This window comes from Oryctolagus cuniculus, chromosome 7 (assembly GCF_051225735.1).
Source record: "Oryctolagus cuniculus isolate XC-2025 breed Fujian yellow rabbit chromosome 7, ASM5122573v1, whole genome shotgun sequence".
Taxonomy (NCBI): Eukaryota; Metazoa; Chordata; class Mammalia; order Lagomorpha; family Leporidae; genus Oryctolagus; species Oryctolagus cuniculus.
The window spans coordinates 10,480,683-10,493,875 of record NC_142873.1 but is presented as its reverse complement, the minus strand read 5'-3'; the positions used below and the strand labels follow the sequence as shown (position 1 = coordinate 10,493,875).

Genomic DNA, 13,193 nt, shown 5'->3' with positions numbered 1-13,193 from the left:
GGGTGCCAATTTGCCTGGATGTTGGGAGTTGCTGAGTTTTCCTGCTTGCCTCTTCCCGACAAAGTGGAGTTGCCAGTGTAGGAAATGCACTGTGTTTTGCTCCCTGCTGTATATGCCTCTCTGAGTCTGTGCTGTTTACGCTTCCTGTCACTTTTTTTCACTAAATCTAGGTTTATTAGTGCAATCCCAAGGCATTTATTACTCATTGTTATTTGAAAATCCACATATTATAAGAAAATCTACTGCCTTATGCATTCTCTTTATAGATCATCATCCCTTAACACCTACTGACAATATGGCATTAAGAAGTAGAAAAATAACCTGACCTTTAGAACAATGGCTTTGTTGGAGGGAGGGGGCTACAACCGAATTGATAAATCACTTGGTCTGCCTACCCTTCCTTGTCACATATAGAAAAGATGACACTTAGCCACACACTAAGGCTAAGACTGTTCTTTTGGTCCTTGAACCAGTCCTCCTATCATTTATAGTGACTCTCTGTGCAGAACCCAACTATGTACAGTAAAAGGCAGCTTGACCAACATAATTCAAACAGACGCTCCATGGTAAACCTCAATCCACTGCCCCCCGCATTGTGGAACATGTGATCACATGTTCATTATTCTGCCCACAAAGTTCACGCTTATGTTTCCCTCTGGTTTTGTTTTAAAAGAATATTGTATATATGAGACTGTAGCAGTCATTTTATTACCACCACATAACGAACCTAACATCACTCATCATTTTAAAATAAGAAATGGTGACAAACTTTACTATAAATTGTGCTGTATTGTTATGCAAATGGTTCCCAAAGACCTCAACATTTATAATTCCGTCACTGTTTTAGCACTTAGATGTACATATTTTGTTTCTTTCAAAATACTTTATGATTTATACACTGGGCTCATGAAGTTGAGTCTTTCTTAGTTATTCCAAGTTAAAACTCTAACTACTTACATCCAGGGAATCCTTCAACTGCCCAAAGCACTTCCTTTTGTCCTGCATGGTGAGTAGTTTTTGGCACCCAAATGAAAAACATTTCTGAATGACTTTAGAAGAACTGTCAGGCTGGTGTGCCAGAAGGATCATAAGACTTTTAAGAAAGGATTTCAAGCAATTTTCTTGAAAGTTATTGCTACCAAGTTGCTTATAAAGTTGCATTTTGACATAAACACTGTTTCCAACTCTGTGGGGCTTAACTTGGAACAGTAATAAGAAGCCCATTAAGTCCTGGTCAGTTTTACCACTAAACAACTCTCCAGATCTGAGTTTCTTGGTGGTGGAACTAGTGGTGAACTCTCACTCATCAAACCCAAGCACCACGTGTGCCCATTCATGAGCGTCCTCTGGCATCCAACAAAGACCGACTGCTGAGACCCACGTAACTTTCACCCAGTGATTCGGATGGAACTTAGTCACAAAGCAGAGTTTTAAACTGTTCTTCCCTTTGAAAAAAAAAAAAAAGATCAGCTAATTTATGTTGTTTAGGGGCATGCCCAGTGGCCCAGGGAAAGAAAATTAATCAACTCTTTTAGCTTAGGCAAATGAAGTAGGATGCTCTTTCAAAAAAAAAAAATAACTCACGTCCAAAATTAAATGAATGTCCATTTCTTTCATTTTGATCTTTCATTCTGATAATCCAACAAACTCTCTAGAGACCAAATCACAGTGAGAAAAAATTAAATGCGAATTAACTTACTGTAGGAGATGGCCACGGGTCCTTCTTTCCTTGAAGAAGTCCTTTGAGGACCCAGACACTGCTTTGTCAGACATGATTCAGAGAAAAGAGAAGGAATTAATGTAGTTTGTAGGCTGTCTTTAAAAGATCCTTTGCTATTCCAAGTCCCTTCTCTACTCACAGCCAATGAAACTGGCTGCCTGGCCCTCTGCCTCCTCCTGTCTCCTTCTCCTCATCCCTCATCCAGGATTCTCCCAGCTTCCAACATCGCCCTGACAGACACACAGCAAAGACATGTGATGCTGGCAACAGCTTTAATTCCACTGGGCCTCCAGGTCTGAACAAAGCACAGCTCTGACTAAAAACCATCGAAGGGAGAGGAAAAGAATCCTGAGCACCTCTCAGCATGTTTTATTTCTGCTATTAGCACATTATGCTGTCCTGTGAGTCTCTCTTGTTAAATTACAACTTTTGCATCCCACTTAAAACCTTTGAAGCCTTTTGAAAATTAGATATGTGCTTAATACTGTGACTTATAACTAATAAGGTTTCCTAAGCATTTTTTTTTTTACCGAGTGATTATTATTTCATTAAATTGTGTAATTCTGTGCTCTTGGCTTGAAGGATGTGTTTTTCTGCTGTAAAAGCTTCCACACACAAGCCATAAGCTTCAAAATCAAAGCAAGATCAACCTGACAGCCATCTCATATGTAATATGCTCAAAGTAACAGACACCGTTCAACCCTCACAATCACATTCAAACTGGTCGAAAGAGAGCCTCTGACGGCTTTTCATTTTATATATATATATATATTTTGGAAACTCCTACCTCGTACTGATGTAAGCATTAAGGTAAATGCAGAATTAGAAATAAAATTTTGTGGGGCTGGCACTGTGGCATAGCGGGTAAAGCTGCCCGCCTATAGTGCTGGCATCCCATATGGGTGCCAGTTCCCGCCCTGGCTACTCTACTTCTGATCCCGCTCTCCGTTATGGCCTGAAAAAGCAGTAGAAGATGGCCCAAATCCTTGGGCCCCTCTACCTGCATGGGAGACCCAGAAGAAGCTCTTGGCTCCTGGCTTCGGATTGGTGCAGCTCCGGCCCTTGTGGCCATCTGGGGAGTGAGCCAGCAGATAGAAGGCCTCTCTCTCTCTCTCTTTGCCTCTCCTTCTCTTTCTGTGTAACTCTGACTTTCAAATAAATAAATACATCATTTTTAAAAGATTTATTTTATTTATTTGAAAGACAGAATTACAGAGAGAGGTAGAGACACAGAGAGAGAGAGGTCTTGCATCTGCTGGTTCACTCCCCAGATGGCTGCAACGGCCGGAGCTGTGCCGATCCAAAGCCAGGAGCCAGGAGCTTCTTCCAGGTCTCCCACATGGGTGCAGGGGCCCAAGGACTTGTGCCATCTTCTACTGCCTTCCCAGGCCATAGCAGAGAACTGGATCGGAAGAGGCGCAGCCAGGACTAGAACTGGCACCCATATGGGATGTTGGCGCTTCAGGCCAGGGCTTTAACCCGCTGCACCACAGTGCCGGCCCCCATAAATAAATCTTTAAAGGAAAAGAAATAAATTTTTGAGGGGCCGGCAGATCCCAGAGTTACACCACTACAGATAATTATAGATGCAGTCCATTTGAATGAAATAAAAGAAGCTGTGATTCGAAACACCAGTAGTGCTTAGGAGTGTCACTCACACTCTGATAACATCACCTCCAAACTACTGCAGCAGGAAGAGAAGTCAGATGATGTTGTGGTCAAGTTCATCGCAACAGCTGAACCTTCCCAGATGCTACACAAGTGATGAACAAACAATAGCAAATCGGACAGAGTGCAGGCTGCGACTGGGGAGCTGGTCGTTTGGCAGGGAGTCCAGTCCCACACTTGGGGATGTCATTTTTAAAGCAATCTTGAGAAATCACTTATTAGTAAAGCAGTTGTTTATTCCTGTGAGGTTGTCACCCGTGTCTCAGCTGCTGGTGGGTGTGAGAGAAAGCTGGGGCCTGGCAGGGCAGACGAAGAGGGAAGGATAGAGAGGAAGGAGCAGAGGTGAACTGTGACTGATTGTGAGCAGGCTGGAGAGGGGGAGCAGGACCTTTCTCCTCTCTTGAGCCCCCATGTAAGCCTGCATCACACCACTTACGATTTCTTCTAGTTGATGTGTCTCCCACTATACTGTCAAGTCTGTTGAGAGCATGGCGTTGGTTTTGGTTAGGCCAGCCTGGTTCCTAGAACGCAGTAGCAGCTCGATAAACCTTTCCTGAATGAATTCCAAGGGTCTGGAATGGCCTTGTGAGTCAGGGAACCCAGAAAGCTTTTGTGACTGCTTTTCTGTCTTAGTTAATAAATTCTAGCATATTTGAATCTTTGGTTATTATGAACATGTAACTATATTCATTTAACACAATGCTTAAAATGCTTTTTGCATTAAAATGTTTGTACAAAGCACTTTGATAAATGCCACAATTCATGGACTTGTAATGGGTTTTTAAATTTCAAAATAAACAGCAGAACTAAAACCAAATCAAAGCAGGGAGCCAGAGCACCCAATTCCTCCCACTACCCCCCTCCCCCAAAAATCCTGCTCTTCTCTTGATTACACTGGGAAACCTTACACTTTATGATTTGGTCCTCACAGCAAAACTGTAAAATAAGCTGGAAACATAGCAACATTTCCCTGCTTCAAATGAAGAGCAGGCATCTTTGACTTGACCAGTGCAGGCCCCTCCACCAGGGTGCTATGCCAGGCTAGGACACAACCGTAAATTCCTGCTCCAGCTGCTGTGGTCCCTCAGAACTGCAGGTGAGTGTCACGGAGCTGGTGAGTCCTTCCCACTAAATTATGAGGTCAATACTTTTTTAAAATCAAAAAGGTCAAACACTTTTTAATTTTAAAATTTTAAAAAAATATCTCCAGGAGATACAGGGAGGCGGGATGACTGAAACAGCTGGGTGGAAGTGGCAGGTTCCTGCACAGTGGGGCAATCACAGGTTTCAATGCTGTGTTACCTCCTACTGTGTAAAGACCTGAAGAGAGAGCTTAGGAGGCTTCAGACAGAAAGAAGAGGCACGGAGATGCAAAGCCTGGTGGCCTGGTGTCATTGCTTTATGTTGTTATTATGTGTTGAAACACTGCACTGTACCCCATGAAAATGTTCATGTATTACAGGTTAATCCAAATTTTATTAAAAATCAAAAATTCCTATGCTGCCTTCTTTCTCACACTTTTTCTTTTTTTTTTACATGGTTTAGTTATTATTATAAACAGATTTCATAGATATGATTCTAAGACTATAATGATATTTCCTCCCCTACCTCTATATTTTTTATTTTTCATACCATTCAGGTTAATGAAAGAACCTGAGTATCTCCACTTCCTACCATCTATAATCAGGAAACATTCTTTTCAGAATGGAAGAAATCTTTCGTGATCATAGCCAGCAATCAAGTTAGGTCTGGAAATACAACAGTAAGCACCTTAGACTTGACTTTTTCTTGTCCAGAAGGATGAGAAAATTCTGTAAACACACTTCAGACAGATAAAACAGCTGAGAAGCAGAGAACAGGCTGCCTCCCAAACGGCAATGCCATCTTGAGAGGATCTCCAGCCTCCTGCCAAATGGCAGCCATATCTGTCCACTCCATGCAGGGATCCTGCACCCCTATCCACAAGCAAACATTCTAGATCTATGTGAGACAAATGTGAAGTCAGAGAGGGAGGGCAGGGCAGAGGAAGGTAGGCAAACAAAGAGGCTCGGAAGATGCTGATGATTAAAGACGTTACAGAGTTAGGAATGGAACAAAATTTCCCAATGCCAGCTTGGAAAAGTGCACAGAATAGCAGGATTCACACCTCTCTGTTTAACTGTACATTCTCAGAGAGTAAGGAAAACCCTACTCTCATCCATACATGCCACTCAGCACTCCTGACACCAGATGTGTGGAAACTGCTTTCCCTCACACCCACCAAGCAATTCTCCACCTGGGAATCTTCTTGTTCAATTCGATTCTGAAGCTATCTGCCTGGGGATTTTGTCATATCCCAAGGGCTGAGGGCTCAGACCCACAAGATTGTCCCCACTGCAGATGCCAGCTGCTAACACTCTGTGGTCTGTGCTTCTCACTGACAGCCCATAAACTGGGGTTCCCACAACCACCTCCTTGAATTTGATTAATTTTCTAGAGCGGCTCACAGAACTCAGAGAAACACTATATTTACACTTACCTGTTAATTATAAAGTCATGATTGGATTAAGATAGCAGAGTAGGGAGGGAGCTTACCACTCTAGTCCAGGAGAAGATAGTTTTAAAAAGTGGAGAGTGCTGGCCGGCGCCGCGGCTCACTAGCCTAATCTTCTGCCTTGCGGCGCTGACACACCAGGTTCTAGTCCCGGTTGGGGCACTGGATTCTGTCCCGGTTGCCCCTCTTCCAGGCCAGCTCTCTGCTATGGCCAGGGAGTGCAGTGGAGGATGGCCCAAGTACTTGGGCCCTGCACCCCATGGGAGACCAGGATAAGTACCTGGCTCCTGCCACCAGCTCAGCGTGGTACGCCGGCTGCAGCGTGCCGGCCGCGGCGGCCATTGGAGAGTGAACCAACGGCAAAGGAAGACCTTTCTCTCTGTCTCTCTCTCTCACTGTCCACTCTGCCTGTCAAAAAAAAAAAAAAAGTGGAGGGAGTGCTGGCCAGCGCCGTGGCTCACTAGGCTAATCCTCCGCCTTGTGGCGCCAGCACACTGGGTTCTGCAGTGGAGGATGGCCCAAGTACTTGGGCCCTGCATCCCATGGGAGACCAGGATAAGTACCTGGCTCCTGCCACCAGCTCAGCGTGGTGCGCTGGCCGCAGCGCGCCAGCCGTGGTGGCCATTGGAGGGGGAACCAACGGCAAAGGAAGACCTTTCTCTCTGTCTCTCTCTCTCACTGTCCACTCTGCCAGTCAAAAAAAAAAAAAAAAAGTGGAGAGAGTGCAGCCTCAGGGAAGAGCGAGGGAGAAAATGGCAGAGGAAACTCCAGGCAATTAGAGGGACACAGCAGACTCAGGACCTGGGCAGCTGAAGCCTCCACACCAGCTTTGGAGTGAGGTGAAGCCACTGGCGATAAAGCTAGGAAAAGCTGGGGTGGGGGGAATCTGGATTGGAGCCCTATGGGGGGTAGTGTACCTGCCAAACTAGAGGAGAAAAAGGGGGGGGGCACATTCCTCTCTCCCGAATAACCCTGAAGTGGTGTCCTGTAACAAGCCAATAGAAAGCGGGCACCATTTCGGACATATGTAGCAGCTGTGCCAGCTCATGTCCACGCCCAGGAACCAGCTGAGTGGAGACTCCTGAGTCTGGTGAGGAGAACTGATGGGGGTTGGGTGCTCGTGACTGTGAGAGGCTTCTGAGCCAGTACTGTGAACACACTGAGACTGCATGGCTTTGAAAACACGGAGGCTGTGTGGGTGGTCACTGTGGGAGGCTCCACATGCTCAGGGCTCCGTGGTGAGGGAGTGTCCTCCTGGTGAGGGACACTGCTGGGGAATCTGCTTACACTGAGGACTGCACAGATCCTCTGTGCGGTCCTCATGGAAGTGTGGACGAATGTTATACCCACTGGGGCTAGTGCCCAGGCACGGGTCCCCTTTGAGGAGAGGAAGTGAGCTTAGTCTACATCAACAGAAGGAAAACTTCCCCTTTGATTAAAAAAAAGAGAGAGAGGAGGCTTCCCATGCCCACCATGGGTGTCACCTTAACACTCATTCACCTGGAGTACTGAGCAGAGCTCCCTGGCCACACCTCCACAGGCCTCCAGGTACTCCCTGAAAGAAGACATTGCACTAATCCACACACACAGTCCAAAGATAAAAGCCACCACAGCAAAAAAAGCAAGAAACCAACAAGTGTCTCCACAAGTACCAAATAATAAACACACCAATTCAAGAAACAAGAATAAGGAACACAATATGATGCCCCCAAAAGAATACAACACTACAAATCTAGACAGGGAAGATGAAGAGTGTGAAAAAATGCCACAAGTGGAATCTAAAAAAATGATCACAGGATTACTTAGAAGTAATCAGAAGCAAATGCATGAACTAATGAAATGCATACACGACATGAAAGAAAATTTCTCCCATGAAATTGAGATCTTAAAAAGAAAGGAAAATGAGGGGCCGTCGCTGTGGCTCACTTGGTTAATCCTCTGCCTGTGGCGCCAGCATCCCGTATGGGTGCTGGGTTCTAGACTCAGTTGTTTCTCTTCCAGTCCAGCTCTCTGCTGTGGCCCAGGAGGGCACTGGAGAATGGCCTAAGTGCTTGGGCCCCTGTACCCGCATGGAAAACCAGGAGGAAGCACCTAGTTACTGGCTTCGGATCAGTGTAGCACTGGCTGTGGTGGCCATTTGGGGAGTGAACCAATGGAAGGAAGACTTTTCTCTCTGTCTCTCTCTCTCTCTGTCTATAACTCTACCTGTCAAATAAATAAACTATAAAAAAAGAAAGCAAAATGAAATCTTGGAATGAAAAAAATCAATAGAACAAATAAAAAATGCAATGGAAAGCCTTAACAACAGAATTAGTGAAGCAGAAGAAAGAATATCCAACTTAGAAGATAAATAGCCGGAAATTAGACAGACAAAAAACAAGAAGAGGAAATCAGAAAACTAAAAAACACTGTTGGGAATCTACAGGATACTATCAAATGACCCAACATAGAGGTTATAGGAGTTCCTGAAGGTGTGCAAAGAAAGGAAGGATTAGAAGGCCTTTTTAGTGAAATAGTAACAGAAAACTTCCCTAAATTGGAGAAAGAAAGGGACGTCCAAGTACAGGAAGCAGATAGAACTAATAGACATGATCAAAAAAGATTTTCATGACGACAAACTGTAATAAACTCTCCACAGTAAAACATAAAGAAAAGATTCTAAAATGTGCACAAGAGAAGAAGTTCTAGATTACTTTCAGAGGATCTCCAATTAGACTCACAGCAGACTTCTCATCAGAAACCCTATAGGCTAGGAGAGAATGGCAAGATATATTCCAAGTCTTAAGAGAAAAGAACTGTCAACCTAGAATACTATACCCTGAAAAGCTCTCATTTATGAAAGGTGAAATAAAGACCTTCCATGAGAAACAGAAATTGAAAGAAATTGTCACCACTCTTCCAGCCCTGTTGGATGTGCTACACACAGAAACACAGAAACACGGTCATCACTACAAAAGAAGGTAAAGGAAGGAAATCTCCCAGTAAAAGTACAAAGGAAATCCGAAGTAAAAAATGGGACTATTTATAGGAAAATGGCAGGACAAAGTCATTACTTATCAAGTCACTTTGAATGTAAATAGCCTCAACTCTCCACTTAAATACACAGACTGGCTGAATGGATTCAAAAAACAAAACCCATCTATGCGCTGCTTCCAAGAAACACATCTCACCAACAAAGATGCACACAGACTGAAAGTGAAACAGAAACCAAAAAAGAGCTGGTGTAGCCATCCTAATATCAGACAAAATAGACTTTAACACAAAAATTGTTAACAGACAAAGAAGGGCACTATGTAATGATTAAGGGTTCAACTCAACAGGAAGATATAACTATTATGAATGTATATGAACCTAATTACTGGACGTATTGCTATTTAAAGGAAATATTAAGGGATCTACAGGGAGACACTGTGGGGAGCAACTCAGACTAGACTAAGTTACTGGAATTAAGACTTATTCTATGCATCTGCTCTCCCACAATATGGCACTGGGAGAGGAGTAAACAACTTCTACACAGCTGCCTCCAGTTCGACCAATAACCTGCAGGAGCTGATCCTGCTCCTGATTGGAGGAGAGCAGCATGCTCGGTGTGTGGGTAGCACAGCATGGATTGGTGGAAGAGGACTATAAAGGAGGAGAGAGACAACATGCACGGGGAACATCTAAAGGGAACATCTGGATAACATCTGAGCAGCCCCCGAGAGAGCTGGCCGGCGGTGTGCCGCTCCCCCGCGGAAGTGGGGAAAGTGGCAGGGGTAGCCACCCTTCCACAGAGGTGGAAGGATCGGCAGCCAACCCGGGAAGAACCAGCAGCAAACCCGGGAAGGGCCGAGCAGACAAAAGAACAGCGCAGGGTCCTGTGTCGTTCCTCCACAAAGAGGGGGAGCGACAGACACAGACTCAAATACAATAGGAATAGGGAATTTCAATACCCCACTTTCAGCAATGGACAGATCAACCAGACAGAAAATCTGCAAGCAAACAACAGAGTTAATCAACACTACAGAACAAATGGACTTAACAGATATCTACAGATCTATAGAACTTTCCAAGCTACAACTGCAGAATACACAATCTTCTCACCAGTGCATGGAACGTTCTCTAGGATTGACTACATTCTAGGCCATAAAGCAAGTCTCAGCAAATTGAAAAGATTCGAATCATACCATGCATCTTTTCAGACCACAATGGAATGAAGCTGGAAATTAGCAACTCAGGAATCCCTAGAGCATATGCAAACACAAGGAGACTAAACAACATGCTCCTGAAAGAACAGTGGGTCATAGAAGAAATCAAAGTATTTCTGGAAACAAATGAAAATGATAATATAACATATAAAAACTTTTGGAATAAAGCAAAAGCAGGAAAGTTTAAAACAATTAGTACCTAGATCATGAAATTGGAAAGTCATCCAATAAATGAGCTGTCAAAATGAATAGCTGGTTTTTTGAAAACATAAACAAAACTGACACACCATTGGCCCAACTAACCAAAAAAAGGAGAGAAAAGACCCAAATCAATAAAATTAGAAATGACAAAGGAAATGTAACAACAGAAACCACAGAAATAAAAAGATACATCAGAAATTACTACAAAGAGTTGTATGCCAGCAAACAGGAAATCTATCAGAAATGGATAGATTTCTGGACACATGCAACCTACCTAAATTGAACCATGAAGACATAGAAAACCTAAACAGACCCATAACTGAGTCAGAAATTGAACTAGTAATAAAGGCCCTCCCAACAAAGAAAAGCCCAGGACCAGATGGAGTCACTGCTGAATTTTACCAGACATTTAAAGAACTAACTCCAATTCTTCTCAATTGTTCAAATATATTGAAAGGGAGGGAATCCTCCCAAATTCTTTCTGTGAAGCCAGCATCATCTTCATTACAAAACTTGGAAAAGATACAACAGAGAAAAAGAACTACAGAGCAATTTCCCTGATGAACATAGACGCAAATATCTTCAACAAATTCTGGCCAATCGAATCCAACAACACATCAGAGAGATCATTAACCTGGGCCAAGTGGGGTTTATCCCTGGTATGCAGGGATGGTTCAAAATTCGCAAATCAATCAGTGCGATACACCACATTAACAAACTGAAAACCAAAACCATATGATTATCTCAATAGAGGCAGAGAAAGCATTTGACAAAATACAACACCCTTTCATGATGAAAACTCTAAGCAAATTGGATTTAAAAGAAACATTCCTCAATACAATCAAGGTAATTTATGACAAACCCATAGTCAGCATCATATTGAATGGAGAAAAGTTGGACGCATTTCCACTGAGATCTGGTACCAGTCAGGGATGCCCACTCTTACCACCGCTATTCAACATAGTCCTGGAAGTTTTAGCCAGAGCCATTAGGCAATAAAAGAAATCAAAGGGATACAAATTGGGAAGGAGGAAGTCAAATTATCCCTCTTTACAGACAACATGATTCTAAACATAGGGGAACCAAAAGACTCCAGTAAGAGACTACTGGAACTCATAGAAGAGTTTGGTGTGTCCGGTGCTGTGCCATAGCAGGGAAAGCCCCTGCCCGCAGTGCTGGCATCCCATATGGGCATTGGTTCAAGATGCAGCTGCTCTACTTCCAATCCAGCAATCTGCTATGGACTGGGAAAGCAGTAGAAGATGGCCCAAATTCTTGTGGCACTGCATCTGCATTGGAAAACCCAGAGGAAGCTCCTGGCTTCAGATTGGTGCAGCTCCGACCATTGCAGCCAACTGGGGAGTGAACCAGCAGATAGAAGAACCCACCCTCCCTCTCCCTCTCCCTCTCCTTCTCTCTCTCTCTCTCTCTGCCTCTCCTCTCTCTGTGTAATTCTGCCTTTCAAACAAAGAAATCTTTTTTTTTTTAAAAGAAGACTTTGGTAAAGTAGGAGGATATAAAATCAACAGCCTTTGAATATACAGACAATGCCACAGCTGAGAAAGTACTTCTAAGATCAATCCCGTCCATAATAGCTACAAAAAAAAAATCAAATACCTTGGAATAAACTTAACCAAGGATGTTAAAGATCTCTACAATGAGAATTACAAAACTTTAAAAAAAAAGAAATAGAAGAGGATACCAAAAAATGGGAAAATCTTCCATGCTCATGGATTGGAAGAATCAATATCATCAAAATGTTTTTTCTCTCAAAAGCAATTTATAGATTCAATGCGATACCAATCAAAATACCAAAGACATTCTTCTCAGATCTGGAAAAAATGATGCTGAAATTCATATGGAGGCACAGGAGACCTCAAGTAGCTAAAGCAATCTTATACAACAAAAACAAAGCCGGAGGCATCACAAGACATACTACAAGGCAGTTATAATCAAAATGGCCTGGTACTGGTACAGAAACAGATGGATAGACCAATGGAACAGAAGAGAAACACCAGAAATCAATCCAAACACCTACAACCAACTTATATTTGACCAAGGAGCTAAAGCCAATCCCTGGAGCAAGGACAGTCTATTCAACAAATGGTGCTGGGAAAACTGTATTTCCATGTGCAGAAGCATGAAGCAAGACCCCTACCTTAAACCTTACACAAAAATGTACCCAACATGAATTAAAGATCTAAATCTATGAACTGACACCATAAAATTGAGAACATTGGAGAAACCCTGCAAAACATTGGCACAGGCAAAAAATTCCTGGAAAAGACCCCAGAGGCACAGGCAGTCAAAGCCAAAATTAACAAATGGGATTACTTCAAATTGAGAAGCTCTGTTCAGCAAAATAAATAGGAAAGTGAAGAGACAACCAACAGAATGCGAGAAGTTACTTGCAAACTAGGCAACTGATAAAGAATTAATAACCAGAATCTACAAAGAAATTAAGAATCTTCACAACAAAACAAAGAACCCAGTTAAGAGATGGGCCAAGGACCTAAATAAACATTTTTCAAAAGAGGAAATCCAAACAGCCAACAGACACATGAAAAAATGTTCAGGATCACTAGCCATCAGGGAAATGCAAATCAAAACCACAATGAGGTTTCACCTCACTCCAGTTAGAATGGTTTTCATACAGAAATCAACAAACAACAAATGCTGGAGAGAATGTGGGAAAAAAGGTACCCTAATCCACTGTTGGTGGGAATGTAAACTGGTAAAACAACGATGGAAGACAATATGGAGATACCTCAGAAATCTGAATGTAGACCTACCATATGACCCAGCCATCCCACTGCTGGGAATTTATCCAAGGGAAATGAAATCAGTAAATGAAAGAGCTATCTGCAATTCCACGTTTATCGTA

General features: G+C 43.1%; 1 long non-coding RNA gene across 3 annotated transcripts in view; it reads right to left on the bottom strand.

The window, feature by feature from the left end:
- LOC138850474 (uncharacterized) overlaps positions 1–13,193 on the bottom strand; it is an 87,702-nt gene that overhangs the window by 52,067 nt on the left and 22,442 nt on the right. For 2 of the 3 annotated variants that reach the window (XR_011390272.2, XR_016210364.1), the window contains exon 2: positions 1,700–1,757. This is a non-coding gene — a long non-coding RNA (uncharacterized LOC138850474). Of the gene's footprint in view, positions 1–699; positions 1,446–1,699; positions 1,758–13,193 lie in introns of those variants that run through there. The other variant, XR_016210363.1, reaches the window with a different exon arrangement.